The sequence below is a fragment of the Carcharodon carcharias genome, chromosome 2 (genome assembly GCF_017639515.1).
Source record: "Carcharodon carcharias isolate sCarCar2 chromosome 2, sCarCar2.pri, whole genome shotgun sequence".
In the NCBI taxonomy this organism is placed as follows: Eukaryota; Metazoa; Chordata; class Chondrichthyes; order Lamniformes; family Lamnidae; genus Carcharodon; species Carcharodon carcharias.
The window spans coordinates 8028643-8044548 of record NC_054468.1 but is presented as its reverse complement, the minus strand read 5'-3'; the positions used below and the strand labels follow the sequence as shown (position 1 = coordinate 8044548).

The 15906-nt window shown below is 46.3% G+C and overlaps 1 pseudogene; it reads right to left on the bottom strand.

Moving 5' to 3' along the window:
• Positions 1-280: 280 nt before the first annotated feature.
• The window catches only part of LOC121272904, a 33093-nt pseudogene continuing 17467 nt past the window's right edge, over positions 281-15906 (bottom strand).

Genomic DNA, 15906 nt, shown 5'->3' with positions numbered 1-15906 from the left:
AACTAAATCTATTATGGATTTTAATTAGATGACTGATATATCAACACTGTTCTGGTTTACCATTCTCTGCACAGCAAATTATTTTCCTCTCTTATTTCGCAAAACCTTCCAATGGAACTTATGCATATCTGATGATTGCTAAATCAGCTGGATTTAATTTTCGATTTTCAGTATCACAGTTTGGATTAAACCAATGTAAAAATGTAATTATTAGATACAGAAGAGTACAACAAACTTCTGGCCAGTAACTCAAGTGGTGGTCATCTTCACTTTTCATCTCTCAGTATTGAACAACGTCATACTTCCTTCCAAATTCAGCATCAAATTGTGAAACTGAATCTAAGAAGAAAACAGAAATACATATTGCGCTAATTATAGCCAAGGTAGGACCAAAATGATGGCAGAAGTTTTAAGCGAAGCTGTTTGTGCATCTAAAAGCAAAAATACTGCAGATGCTGGAAATCTGAAACAAAACAAAAATTTGCTGGAAAATCTTATCAGGTCTGACAGTATCTGTAGAGAGGGAGTGTTAAGATTTGAGTTCAGATGACTCTTCTTCAGAACTAAAGAGAAGTAGAAATGTGGTGAAATATTTACTATATAAGGGGAGTGTGACAGATGCAGCTGGATAGAAGGCCAGTGATAGCTGGGGGCAAAGGAGAGATTGCAAAAGATGTCATAAACAAAACGTCGAAGGAGTGTTGATGGTGGTGATATTGGCTACAGGAGGTGTTAATGTTGACATTAAGAGTAGGAAGCAGGATGAACCAGTGACAGATATCCTGAATGGGGGTATCTTGGGTGGAGGGTACGGTGTGGGAGCACGGATCAAAATAGGCTAAAATTTAGTAATAAAACAGTGAATGGAAATACATTTAAAAGTAATCATAGAAATAGGTGGGAGAAAGTGTACATATAAAATCTTAAAAAATAAACATTTGAAAAAAGGGGATCAAAAAGGGGTGAGGGTGGAGGAAAGAGTTCATGATCTAAAGCTGTTGAACTCAGTGTTAAGTCCGGAAGGCTGTAAAATACCTAATCAGAAGATGAGGTACTGTTTCTCCAGCTTGCGTTGAGCTTCACTAGAACTGATGGACATTTGGGCATGAGAGCAGGGTGGGGTGTTGAAGGGGCAAGCGACAGGAAGGTCTGGGTCATTCCTGTGGACAGACTGAAGGTGTTCCGCAATGTGGTCACCAAATCTGCATTTGCTCTCTCCAATATAGAGAGACTGCATTGGGAGCAGCGAATTCAATAAACCCAACTGACGGAAGCACCTTAACAAGAAACTTTGTCTTTTTCTTTCAGGTGCTAAGGAACACAAGCTCCAAGAACTCATTGATACCAACGTAAATCCAGGACCCTACACCCCTTCACGTACCTCTGACCCCATCCTGTCTTTTACTCTGAGCTCCGGCTGTGTACTCACCATACCCATTGACCTACCCCTCTCTGATGCTGAACGTTTAGCACTCAGCAAAGGAGTACACTTCATACCCTTATGCCCTCACCTTAATTAATTCTGGACTCGGCACACTGCTGAACTCTTCTTCCACCCCTTCCATCTTCATACTCACTTCCTTGGGCAGGAGTGCTCCCCCCATTCCACGGATCCTTTCACCTGCCTCCAGTATTCTCCCTCCACCTGGAACCCTCCCTCTGGCCTCTTATCTGCTCTTGATCATTTTATTAAGAACTGTCGGCTTGACATTGGATGTCTCAATTTCTCTGCTTCTCTCACCCACTCTATCTGCTATCCTTCTGAACTTGCCACACTCCATTCTCTCAGGTTCAACCCTGACTTTATTATCAAACCTGCAGACAAGGGTGGTGCTGTTGCTGTCTGGTGCACTGCCCTCTACCTCACAGAGGCTGTGCAGCAACTCACAGACACTTCTTTCTGCTTATCTCTGGACCATGACCCTACCACTGAATATCAAGCCATTGTTTCCAGGATTGTCCCTGACCTCATCTCCCCGGAGATCTTCCCTCCACAGCTTCCAGCCTCATAGTCTCCCAACCCTGGAGAGCCCACTTCTACTTCCTCGCCAAAATCCATAAACAGGGCAGCCCCAGGAGACCAATTGTGTCAGCCTGTTCCTGCCCCATGGTACTCATTTCTTCTTCTCTTGACTCTATTCTCTCTCCCCTTGTTCAGTCTATTCCCAGTGACATACATGATTCCTCTGATGCCCTACATCATATCAACAATTTCCAGTTCCCTGGCCCCAACCACCTGTTCTTCATCATGGACGTCCAATCCCTCTATACCTCAGTCCCCCACCTGGATGGTCTGAGGGCTCTCCACTTCTCCCTTGAACAGAGGCCCGAACTATCCCCACACACCACCACTCTCCTCCGTCTGGCTGAACTTGTTCTCTCACTGAACAATTTCTCCTTTACCTCATCACTCATCTCACTTTCTCCAAATAAAAGGTGTGGCTATGGGTACATGCATGGGCCCCAGTTATGCCTGTCTCTTTATGGGGTGTATGCATCATTCCTTGTTCCAGTCATACCCAAGCCCCCTACCGCAACTCTTTCTCTGGTACATCGATGACTGTTTCGGTGACACTTCATGCTCTCATCTGGCCGTTGAAAAATGTATTAATTTTGTTTCCAATTTCCACCCCTCCATCACTTTTACTTAGTCCATCACTGATGCTTCCTTTCCCTTCCTTGACCTCTCTGTCTCAAATTCTGGTGATAGACTGTCCACCAATCGACTCCCACAGCTACCTTGACTACAGCTCCTCACACCCTGTTTCCTGTAAAGAATCCATGCCCTTCTCTCAGTTCCTTCGCCTCCATCACATCTGTTCCAATGATGCCGCTTACCTAAACAGTTCCTCTGACATGTCTTCCTTGTTCCTTAACCGAGGTTTCCCACCCATGGTGGTTGACAGGGCCCGTAATCATGTCCGACCTATCTCCCAAGCCTCTGCCCTCGCACATTCCTCTCCCTCCCAGGACCATGATTTGGACTCCCTTGTCCTCACGTTTCATCCTACCAGCCTCTGTATTCAAAGGATCATCCTCGGCCATTTCCACCAACTCCAGCATGATGCCACCACCAAACACATCTTCCCTTCAACTGCCTTGTCGGCATTTCTTAGGGACAATTCCCTCTGGGACACATTGGTCCGGTTCTTCATTTTCCCCTATAGTTTAATCTCCTCCCACTGCACCTTCCCAAGCAACCAGAGAAGTTGCAACACTTGCTCCTTTACTTCCCCCCTCCTCACTGCCCAAGGGCACAAACACTCCTTTCAAGTGAAACAGCCCTTCACTTGCTCTTCCATCAATTTGGTCTACTGCATTTGTTGCTCCCAGTGCGGTCTCCTCGACATTAGGGGGTGACTGCTTTGTGGAACACCTTCGGTTTGTCCACAAACATGACCCAGCCCTTCCTGTCGCTTGCCATTTCAACACGCCACCCTGCTCTCATGCCGACATGTCCACCCTTGGCCTGCTGCAATGTTCCAGTGAAGCTCAATGCAAACTAAAGGAACAGCACCTCATCTTCCGATTAGGCATTTTACAGCCTTCCAGGCTTAACATTGAGTTCAGATCATGAACTATCTCCTTCATCGTCAGCACTTTTTGATCCCCTTTTTTTCCCAATATTTATTTTTACGTTTTTATTGATACATTTTCCCCACCTCTTTCAATTATTATTTTAAAAAAATATTTCCATTCAGTATTTTATCCCCAATGTTTCGCCTATTATAATCCTTACTCCCACAGCGTTCCCCCCCCACCACCACCCCCCCCCCCCCACCTCACCCCCACTAGGGCCATCTGTCACTGGCTCATCCTACTTTCTACTCTTAATGTCACAATTAGCGCCTCCCTTAGCCAGTATCACCACCATCAGCATCCCTTCGACCTTTTGTTTATGACATCTTTTGCAATCTCTCCTTTGTCTCCACCTATCAATAGCCTTCTATCCAGCTCCACCTGTCCCACCCCACTTATGCAGTATATACTTAACCACATTTCTACTCTTTAGTTCTGAAGAAGAGCCATCTAGACTCGAAACGTTAACTCTTTCTCTCCACAGATGCCCTCATACCTGCTGAGTTTTTCCAGCGATTTTTGTTTCTGTTTAAATTCTTGTTTAATATTGACCCCATTAAAACACACTGAGGACTTCAAAATAAAGACCATTTATAACTAACCATGGTTTTAATTTATGTGCAGCTGTAGCTCAGCCCGCCTAGAATGCTCTGGAAATTCCAAGGCACAAGTTTAAGAGCAGGACATAACATTAATTCTATCGAAACACAAATCTCATCTTCTTTCTCTCTCTGAGTTCTAAATCATGCTACCGATTTTATGCTACCCTTTTTATGAGGTGCAACTGTAACAGCTTTAATATGTATCGTGTACACGTGCAAGATATCTTTATGAAGTCTATCTTTATGTTCCTCCTGTCACTTCTGATAGCCAAACACAAGGGTACTCGGAGTTTTGACACTTCTGGCTCTATTCTTTATACTTCGGTAAACGTAATTCGCTCCCAAATTCTTTTAGCTGCATGAACTACGGAGTAACGAATATTTCTTTCAAGAGTAGCCAATTATCAGTTGTCTAGCAATGAATTCCATCAAAATGCGTACAGGTATCTGGGTATAACCGTTCTGATAACTGCTTCGGTCCACAAGTAGAGTGCTACATCCATCGAAAGATGCAATGAGCGTGTTTCGGTCGTAAGATACAGTGCGAGTTAACATATACATTTTTCACACCGTTCGAGTTAATGAAATGAGTCTGCATTAAACCAGCCTATTGTTATATTACTGCAGCTTAGCATGACTATGAAGGTATTCGTTTATTTCATTACCCTCTACTGTGGGGAAGGCACAGCGTCTGACAGGATCGCAGATTGGCCTACCTTGCTTACTTATACCTTCACATTCATGTGAGTCGCTGTCTGTATAATATTCCAAATTATTCAGTGTTAGAGTGCAAACCTATGAAAAAAAAGACATCATAATCTTAAAATACACATGTTATTTAAATTGAAAGGCACCATAGACATGGAGCTTAAAGGTAATTACCTGGGCCTGTGCCAAGCTCTTGACTGCCAATTTCTTCATAAACCGGGTCAGGAAATCCAGTGGTAGAACGCTGTCCGTTTCTGTGGCCTGCAGTACCAAGAAATCAAGATTACAGACGGCCAAACTTCAAGAGTTATATCTATATATCCAAGTCCCTGCTTCCTCGTTCCATCTCTCTTTATTGGCTTGTGGAATCTATCAGTTATTTGAATTCTCATATATGCTCGTAATTCCCGTGCCCTTGTTCCAGAAGAGCGCTACACCCTCAAGAACTCCATGTGCCCAACTTTGATGACTCGCACCAATGACACGGCCTCAGGGCATTGCCGGAAAAGGGTCAGTTCCTGGCATGATCTTGCTGCTAGGCCTATGATTCCTGCAACTACTCCCTTCGTTTTGGAATTCGATCTTCTGGCTTTTTTTTTGGAGAAGCCAGTGACTGAATAAAGGCAAAATATTGCGGACGCTGGAAATCTGAAACCAAATCAAAACATGCTGAAGAAACTCAGCAGGCCTGACAGCATCTGTGGAGAGAAAGACTGATTTAACGTTTCGAGTCCGTGTGACTCTCCTTCAGAGTTAAGAGGAGTCGGACTCGAAACGTTGACTGTCTTTCTCTCTACAGATGCTGTCAGACCCACAGAATATGCCTCTTCGATGTCTCGTTTGGCCTCTTCAGGCCCATGACTCGGCCCTTACCATCCCTGAATCCCCCCTTTCGCAGGAGGGTCCCGGCAAGTCCACCATTGCCAACTTATTGTCTGTATGTAAACGTCATGGCAATTTCTGTGGCGGGAACTCCACGGTCGTACTTCGAGGAAGTCAAGGCAGCTCAGCCTTGATGGGACAAACTTACCGGCCATTCCTTCACGTGCAGTCCCAGGTTCCGCCCGCTTACAATGCTCTGGAAAGTCCAAGGACATACATTTGGGCGCGACGCATAACATTGAGGATCATCGTCACTTTTCCATGCCAAGGGCCGGGCCTTAATATTTCTCAGGCTTTGGGAAGAAATAAATCATCGCTTGAATATTTCAGAAAATCATGGCTCGCGCTTGATGCCAGTGTCATTGAATTTCGGAAGAGCTAGTTTGATTGATTTGACTGATTCTCCCACAAAGCCGATCTGTGCAACATTATTTCTTCGCAGTTATGTTTTACTGGGTACACTGGGTGTTCTGCGGGTTCTCGGGCATCGGAAAATCATTATGCAACGATTATATAATTATACAAATGTAGAAAGCTTATAAATTTTAGGAAAGTAAGGAGGCGATTCGGTCCGTCGTGTCTGCGCACGGAAAACCAGCTATGCAGCTTAATCACACTTTCTACATCCTGCACCATAGCTTGTAGGTTAGTACCTACTCAGATATGTAGATAAGTACATACCTAGGTGCTTTTTCAATGCATGTGCCACCCTTTCAGACCACATGTCCCAACTGCTTCCGCCTCTAACCCCTCGCCCGCCGACTACTCTGTGCAGGAAAGCAATTCTCCTCCAACTCCTCCGAATCGCTCTCCCACTTATTTCAATGTTATACCCCCTGGCTATTGGTTTCTCGGTTACACGAGTGTACCAAAACCCCTCATTATCATATATACGTCAACTTAATCTCCTTTAAGTTACTTCGATTAAAAAAAAAAACAAGTCCAGCATGCCACACCTCTCCGCATAACTAAAATTCTCCCGTCCGGGGAACATCGACGTATATCACCTCCTAACCTATCTAGTGCGACCACATCCTTCGTGTAATAATATTGCCAAAACTGTGGATGACTGGTAAGAACTGCAGAACTCTAACGGCGATGATTAGCACAACAAAAATGCAAGCGATGATGAAAACGGAGAGTCCCTGCTGTTTGAAAGACGCTGTGTACTGCGCATGGCCTGAAAGTAAAAGCATTTCATATTAACATAGGGAAAATCCGCGCCGCGCGTGCCATTCACTCGCAGATACAGCCACCTGATCGAACTGAAATATCCGTAAGTAAAATTGGGGAAGGTGCACATTATCTCACAGGAGCTCTGTTATTGCATTTGCTTCTTTTTCGCTCTAAGTAACAATTAATATTAAACGAGTTAAGAAACGCAATTTGAATCTCACTCTCTATCCTTTGTACAGCCTGAAATTGGCATTAACCGTTGTCTGAGTAAAAATTGTGTGCAGATGTTGGGCCCTGTCACAGACGGGAAAATAATGAAACATTGCATCGCCAATAACATGAATAAAAATACTTCTATCCAAGTTTAATGACGGCACCAAGATAGTTGGAAAGTAAACATTGCAAGTAGGAGCAGAAAATTGCAAATTAACATTGACCGATTAACTGAATGACAACAGTTGTGGCAACCTGAACTTAATGTGGAGAAATGAGAGATTTTGGACTCATGATTAATAGGTTCGAGTATTTACTAACTGGCGAGAAGGGAAGAACTGTGACGGCAAAAGGAATTTAGAGATCCAAGTAGAAGAATCACTAAAACTAGTGGGCGTACACGGAAAGGGAAGAGAGCTGGGATAGACTCGCAGAGCCGCATGCTCTAAACTTTTTCTGATCGTACCAGGCGGTGCTGCAATGAGGGTGAAATGCATCAAATCTACATGTTTTACCTGTGCAGCAAGATCCGGATTCTCCAGAGGGGGTAACATCCTCGGGCAAGACTCATCCTTTCAGAAGGTCTTTCATTGTAAAACAAACTCGCCCAGTATATTGGCGTAATTGCAAAACGGCGAAAAGTGTTAATAAAAAACATCCGGACAATGATATGAAATATTGACATTGTGAAGTCCAGCTGCCAGGATATTTTTAGTTACTCCTACCACAACTGACAGGCACTCTAGTGTTAACCCTACAACGTGTTGTGAGGGTGCAGATTATCACCAGGACTGCTTTCATTTATGTAGCGCCCATAACGTTGTATAATCTCTCCACTGCTATTCGCAGGAACATTAGCAGAAAACATTTGATGGACAACCACATAGGGCAGGTGACCAAAAGCTTGGGCAAAGAGGCAGGATTTAAGGGGCAATTTAAGAAAGGAGAGAGATGTAAAGCGGTAGAGACGGCTAGGGTTAGGTATGGAATTTCCGAGTTTAGCACCTAGGCAGGTGAAAGCACGATGGCTGCTGTGAAGCAATTACATTCGCTGTTGCACAGAAGACCAGAACAGGAGAATTCTCGGAGGCTGGTGAGCAAAATTTGGGGACAGGAAGAGTGCGGCGCGGCCATGGAGGAATTTCAATGCAAGGATGAGTGTTGTAAAATCAACGTTCAATTTAAAATCGCCTACCAGAACACATTGACGTCTTCTTTATGTTCACAGTCATGATCGCCCATTGTTGAAAATTGGCAGTTCCACAGGAAGCGTTCACTCTCCTTGCATTTAACGTCATCCAGCCAAATTGTACCGTTTGCTGGGTCGAATAATGTCTCTCCCGAGGTCCACACTGGGTCACCACAGTTTAGTTGTCTACAGACGACAGCAGCTTCGTGCCTATCCCAGGAATCATCACAAACCGTTCCCCATGTGCCACTGAAGGAGATTTCAACTCTTCCAGAGCGATTGTTGAATCCTGCAGCCAGCCGTAACTTTGCAGTAAAATAAGCCTCTGAGAACTGAGCACGTTAACTTGCAATTGGGCGCAGTTACTTTATTTTCTTTCCTTATTCGGAATACCAACCCACGTGCTAGATTAGGATGACACATGTTCAAGATCCTGGGATTCACACTGCCCGGTGCACTCTAGTGTGATACATAAAGCTGATCTAAGTAGCCAACACGTATAGCGGGGGTTGACTTTACACTCATGCGATTAACGATGTTGAATGAGAGACTTTGGAAAATGCGAATAGAGTGAAATATATTAAAATTCAGTCTGCTGGCAGACAGCTAAAATACTGACAGATATCAAAGGGGTGTTGCGCATTACATGTTGTGCCAGAATTCAAATTAGAAACTTCGATTTATTTCATTGATTAATGGGATGTGGACATCGCTGGCTAAACCAGCATTCATTTCCCGTCCCTAATTGCCCTTGAACTGCCTTCCTGAACCTTTGCAGTTCATATGGTGTAAGTACACCAGCAGTGCTGTTAGGGAGGGAGTTCAAGGGTTTTGAGCCAACGACAGTGAAGGAACGGCCGATATATTTCCAAGTCAGCATGGTGAGTGGCTTGGAAGAGAACTTCCAGGTGGTGGTGCTCCCACCTATCTGCTGTCCTTCTCCTCCTAGGTGTTAAAGGTTTCGAGTTTGGAAGGTGCTGCCTAAGGATCTTTTGTCCCCGCCAATTTGTAATTGGCGGAACTCTACTGTTGAATACAAATTTTATGCATTTGTGCGAAAGCCGTTGTGTTGGTATTTCTGTTTTTGTTTTGGATTTCCAGCATCCGCAGTTTTTTGTTTTTATATCTCTGTGCAGGGTGAGTCTGACTCATATCTCTCCCTTTCTAAACATTCTGTGCAGGGTGCCACGCCTTCAAACTTTGCCATTGATCAGCAACAGCGAATATCGTAGCATTCAATAATATCCTACAATCTATAGTCTCAAAATAATATCCTGGCAATGATGAGGTCATTTGACTGAAATACAATCGTCCGTGAACCGCGTGAAATGCACTCTCTACTGCAATTAACACAATTAACATTGTTGGCCGTAATGGTATAAGAACTGCGGGGATAGACAGACTATGAACATACTTGTAGGAAGAAAATCAAAGTGAGAATCAAAGGAAAATCATGAATCATATCCACGATCGTTATTAATATCCTGAGCAATAATTACCAACATCTTCTGAAACCGGTCCCATATTACTTTGCTTCGTATCTCCCCCATTCCGTACTTTAATTGGATTTTATTTCTGGAAGAAAAGTCATCCATACTTCAACCAGAGCTTACATTTATATAAAAAGTCGTAAGGCGCTTCATGCCACCGTTATAAAACAATGTAAGACATGAAACCATATTAGGAGGCATTGGATCAGTTGACCAAAAGCGTCACCTAAGAAGTATGTTTCAAAGAGTCTCTTAAATGTGGAAAAGCAGGTGGAGAAGCGGGGAAGTGTAGACAGGGAATGACAGATCTTGGGGCCGAGGCAACTGAGGACACGGCCACCAATTGTGGAGTAATTATAATCGGCAAGGCACGAGAGTCCCGAATTTGAGGAGCGCAGATATATCGGATAGTTGTGAGGTTGGCGGAGATCACAATGATAGGGAGAAGCAAACCGTTTGGGGGTGGGGTGGGGGGGGGGGGTGGTGGTGGTGGAGGCGTGGGGGGGGGGTGTGGTGAGTGGTGGGGGGGGGGGGGGGGTGCGGTTGTGACAGCAAGGATGAGAATTCCGATATCAAGATATCGCGAAAAGGAAGTCCGCGACCACAGGGTGACCGGGGAATGGGACTTGCTAAGAGTCAAGAGAAGGGCAGAAGAGATTTGGATGAATCAAGTTTACGTAGGCAGTTTGATACATCAATAAAACATAAGAAGAGAAATGAGTTCTGTGTGCATTTATTACCTGAACAAATGACTCCTACATCATCCTGGTGCTCACAATTATGTTCACCCCATGGTGAAGATGGACATTGCCATAACAGTGAATCGTGCAAACGACAGTTCACATCATCAAGCCAGATGTGTCCAAAACCCCTTCCAAATCTGACATCGCACTCGACAGATCGAGCCGATCCGCAGCTGAGCTGTTTACAAACCACTTCTGCTTCCGCCATTCCAAATGAATCGGCACAAACAGTCCCCCAGGTCGCATTATATAAAACCTCAACAAAAACAGAATTACCTGGAAAAACTCAGCAGGTCTGGCAGCATCGGCGGAGAAGAAAAGAATTGACGTTTCGAGTCCTCATGACCCTTCGACAGAACTTGAGTTCGAGTCCAGGAAAGAGCTGAAATATAAGCTGGTTTAAGGTGTGTGTGTGGGGGGCGGAGTGATAGAGAGACAGAGAGGTGGAGGGGGTTGGTGTGGTTGTAGCGACAAACAAGCAGTGATAGAAGCAGAATATCAAAAGATGTCAACAACAATAGTACAATAGAACACATAGGTGTTAAAGATAAAGTTGGTGATATTATCTAAACGAATGTGCTAATTAAGAATGGATGGTAGGGCACTCAAGGTATAGCTCTAGTGGGTTTTTTTTTTTATTTTATATAATGGAAATAGGTGGGAAAAGGAAAATCTTTATAATTTATTGGGAAAAAAAAAGAGAAGGGGGAAACAGAAAGGGGGTGAGGATGGGGGAGGGGACTCACGACCTAAAGTTGTTGAATTCAATATTCAGTCCGGAAGGCTGTAAAGTCCCTAGTCGGAAGATGAGGTGTTGTTCCTCCAGTTTGCGTTGGGCTTCACTGGAACAATGCAGCAAGCCAAGGACAGACATGTGGGCAAGAGAGCAGGGTGGAGTGTTAAAATGGCAAGCGACAGGGAGGTTTGGGTCATTCTTGCGGACAGACCGCAGGTGTTCTGCAAAGCGGTCGCCCAGTTTACGTTTGGTCTCTCCAATGTAGAGGAGACCACATTGGGAGCAACGAATGCAGTAGACTAAGTTGGGGGAAATGCAAGTGAAATGCTGCTTCACTTGAAAGGAGTGTTTGGGTCCTTGGACGGTGAGGAGAGAGGAAGTGAAGGGGCAGGTGTTGCATCTTTTGCGTGGGCAAGGGGTTGTGCCATAGGAGGGGGTTGAGGAGTAGGGGGTGATGGAGGAGTGGACCAGGGTGTCCCGGAGGGAGCGATCCCTACGGAATGCCGATAAGGGGGGTGAAGGGAAGATGTGTTTGGTAGTGGCATCATGCTGGAGTTGGCGGAAATGGCGGAGGATGATCCTTTGAATGCGGAGGCTGGTGGGGTGATAAGTGAGGACAAGGGGGACCCTATCATGTTTCTGGGAGGGAGGAGAAGGAGTGAGGGCGGATGCGCGGGAGATGGGCCGGACACGGTTGAGGGCCCTGTCAACGACCGTGGGTGGAAAACCTCGGTTAAGGAAGAAGGAGGACATGTCAGAGGAACTGTTTTTGAATGTAGCATCATCGGAACAGATGCGACGGAGGCGAAGGAACTGAGAGAATGGGATGGAGTCCTTACAGGAAGTGGGGTGTGAGGAGCTGTAGTCGAGATAGCTGTGGGTGTCGGTGGGTTTGTAATGGATATTGGTGGACAGTCTATCACCAGAGATTGAGACAGAGAGGTCAAGGAAGGGAAGGGAAGTGTCAGAGATGGACCACGTGAAAATGATGGAGGGGTGGAGATTGGAAGCAAAATTAATAAATTTTTCCAAGTCCTGACGAGAGCATGAAGCAGCACCGAAATAATCATCGATGTACCGGAGAAAGAGTTGTGGAAGGGGGCCGGAGTAGGACTGCAACAAGGAATGTTCCACATACCCCATAAAGAGACAGGCATAGCTGGGGCCCATGCGGGTACCCATAGCCACACCTTTTATTTGGAGGAAGTGAGAGGAGTTGAAGGAGAAATTGTTCAGCGTGAGAACAAGTTCAGCCAGACGGAGGAGAGTAGTGGTGGATGGGGATTGTTCGGGCCTCTGTTCGAGGAAGAAGCTAAGGGCCCTCAGACCATCCTGGTGGGGGATGGAGGTGTAGAGGGATTGGACGTCCATGGTGAAGAGGAAGCGGTAGGGGCCAGGGAACTGGAAATTGTTGATGTGACGTAAGGTGTCAGAGGAATCACGGATGTAGGTGGGAAGGGACTGGACAAGGGGAGAGAGAAGGGAGTCAAGATAACGAGAAATGAGTTCTGTGGGGCAGGAGCAAGCTGAGACGATCGGTCTACCGGGGCAGTTCTGTTTGTGGATTTTGGGTAGGAGATAGAAGCGGGCCGTCCGAGGTTGGGCAACTATCAGGTTGGAAGCTGTGGGAGGGAGATCCCCAGAGGAGATGAGGTCAGTGACAGTCCTGGAAACAATGGCTTGATGTTCAGTGGTGGGGTCATGGTCCAGGGAGAGGTAGGAGGAAGTGTCTGCGAGTTGACGCTCAGCCTCCGCGTGGTAGAGGTCAGTGCGCCAGACAACAACAGCACCACCCTTGTCAGCGGGTTTGATGACAATGTCAGGGTTGGACCTGAGAGAATGGAGTGCAGTAAGTTCAGAGAGAGACAGGTTAGAATGGGTGAGAGGAGCAGAGAAATTGAGATGACTAATGTCGCGCCGACAGTTCTCAATGAAAAGATCGAGAGAAGGTAAGAATCCAGAGGGAGGGGTCCAGGTGGAGGGAGAATATTGAAGATGGGTAAAAGGATCCGTTGAACTGGGAGAGGACTCCTGCCCAAAGAAGTGAGCCCGGAGACGAAGACGGCGGAAGAAGAGTTCAGTATCATGCCGAGCCCGAAATTCATTGAGGTGAGGGCGTAAGGGTATGAAACTAAGTCCTTTGCTGAGCACTGAACGTTCAGCATCGGAGAGGGGAAGGTCAGGGGGTATAGTGAATACACGGCTGGGGTTGGGATTGGAAGATGGGGTGGGGACGGAGGGACAGGCAGGGGTGGAGGGTCCTAGATGGGTGTTGGTGTCGATGAGTTGTTGGAGCTTGCGTTCCTTAGCACTTGAGAGAAAGAGAAAAAGTTTCTTGTTGAGGCGTCGGATGAGCCGAAGGATAAAATGAAACTGGGGGCACGCGCAGCTTTGAAAAAGGGTACGGCGGTGCTGCTGGAGGGAGAGGTCGAGTGTGTTCATATGGCGGCGCATGGCACTGAGAGTGGATTTCAGAATGTGACGGGAACAGCAGTCCGAGAAACGTTTTATGTCCCGGAGATACCTGTAATCCTGGGTGGGTTCGAAACATGAGGGGTGGAATTTCAGTTGAAATCCATGTGGGGTAAGTCGGAGACGGAGACAGTCACTGAGAAAGGAGATATGGCTGTGAAAGCGGGTTTTAGTAAACACCTTGTCAAACACTAGGAGAGAAATGGAAAGCAATGAAGGTGAACAAGGCAACAGAGAAATCCGGAAATCTTGTCGCAGAGAGGAACAGAACTTCTTCAAGGAGGTAGGCATTTCTTGAAGAGCAGTGGCAGTCAATTAAACACAGAGATAAAAACAAAAAAACTGCGGATGCTGGAAATCCAAAACAAAAACAGAATTACCTGGAAAAACTCAGCAGGTCTGGCAGCATCGGCGGAGAAGAAAAGAGTTGACGTTTCGAGTCCTCATGACCCTTCGACAGAACTTGAGTTCGAGTCCAGGAAAGAGCTGAAATATAAGCTGGTTTAAGGTGTGTGTGTGGGGGGCGGAGAGATAGAGAGACAGAGAGGTGGAGGGGGTTGGTGTGGTTGTAGCGACAAACAAGCAGTGATAGAAGCAGAATATCAAAAGATGTCAACAACAATAGTACAATAGAACACATAGGTGTTAAAGATAAAGTTGGTGATATTATCTAAACGAATGTGCTAATTAAGAATGGATGGTAGGGCACTCAAGGTATAGCTCTAGTGGGTTTTTTTTTTATTTTATATAATGGAAATAGGTGGGAAAAGGAACAGTGCCATGCGCCGCCATATGAACACACTCGACCTCTCCCTCCAGCAGCACCGCCGTACCCTTTTTCAAAGCTGCGCGTGCCCCCAGTTTCATTTTATCCTTCGGCTCATCCGACGCCTCAACAAGAAACTTTTTCTCTTTCTCTCAAGTGCTAAGGAACGCAAGCTCCAACAACTCATCGACACCAACACCCATCTAGGACCCTCCACCCCTGCCTGTCCCTCCGTCCCCACCCCATCTTCCAATCCCAACCCCAGCCGTGTATTCACTATACCCCCTGACCTTCCCCTCTCCGATGCTGAACGTTCAGTGCTCAGCAAAGGACTTAGTTTCATACCCTTACGCCCTCACCTCAATGAATTTCGGGCTCGGCATGATACTGAACTCTTCTTCCGCCGTCTTCGTCTCCGGGCTCACTTCTTTGGGCAGGAGTCCTCTCCCAGTTCAACGGATCCTTTTACCCATCTTCAATATTCTCCCTCCACCTGGACCCCTCCCTCTGGATTCTTACCTTCTCTCGATCTTTTCATTGAGAACTGTCGGCGCGACATTAGTCGTCTCAATTTCTCTGCTCCTCTCACCCATTCTAACCTGTCTCTCTCTGAACTTACTGCACTCCATTCTCTCAGGTCCAACCCTGACATTGTCATCAAACCCGCTGACAAGGGTGGTGCTGTTGTTGTCTGGCGCACTGACCTCTACCACGCGGAGGCTGAGCGTCAACTCGCAGACACTTCCTCCTACCTCTCCCTGGACCATGACCCCACCACTGAACATCAAGCCATTGTTTCCAGGACTGTCACTGACCTCATCTCCTCTGGGGATCTCCCTCCCACAGCTTCCAACCTGATAGTTGCCCAACCTCGGACGGCCCGCTTCTATCTCCTACCCAAAATCCACAAACAGAACTGCCCCGGTAGACCGATCGTCTCAGCTTGCTCCTGCCCCACAGAACTCATTTCTCGTTATCTTGACTCCCTTCTCTCTCCCCTTGTCCAGTCCCTTCCCACCTACATCCGTGATTCCTCTGACACCTTACGTCACATCAACAATTTCCAGTTCCCTGGCCCCTACCGCTTCCTCTTCACCATGGACGTCCAATCCCTCTACACCTCCATCCCCCACCAGGATGGTCTGAGGGCCCTTAGCTTCTTCCTCGAACAGAGGCCCGAACAATCCCCATCCACCACTACTCTCCTCCGTCTGGCTGAACTTGTTCTCACGCTGAACAATTTCTCCTTCAACTCCTCTCACTTCCTCCAAATAAAAGGTGTGGCTATGGGTACCCGCATGGGCCCCAGCTATGCCTGTCTCTTTATGGGGTATGTGGAACATTCCTTGT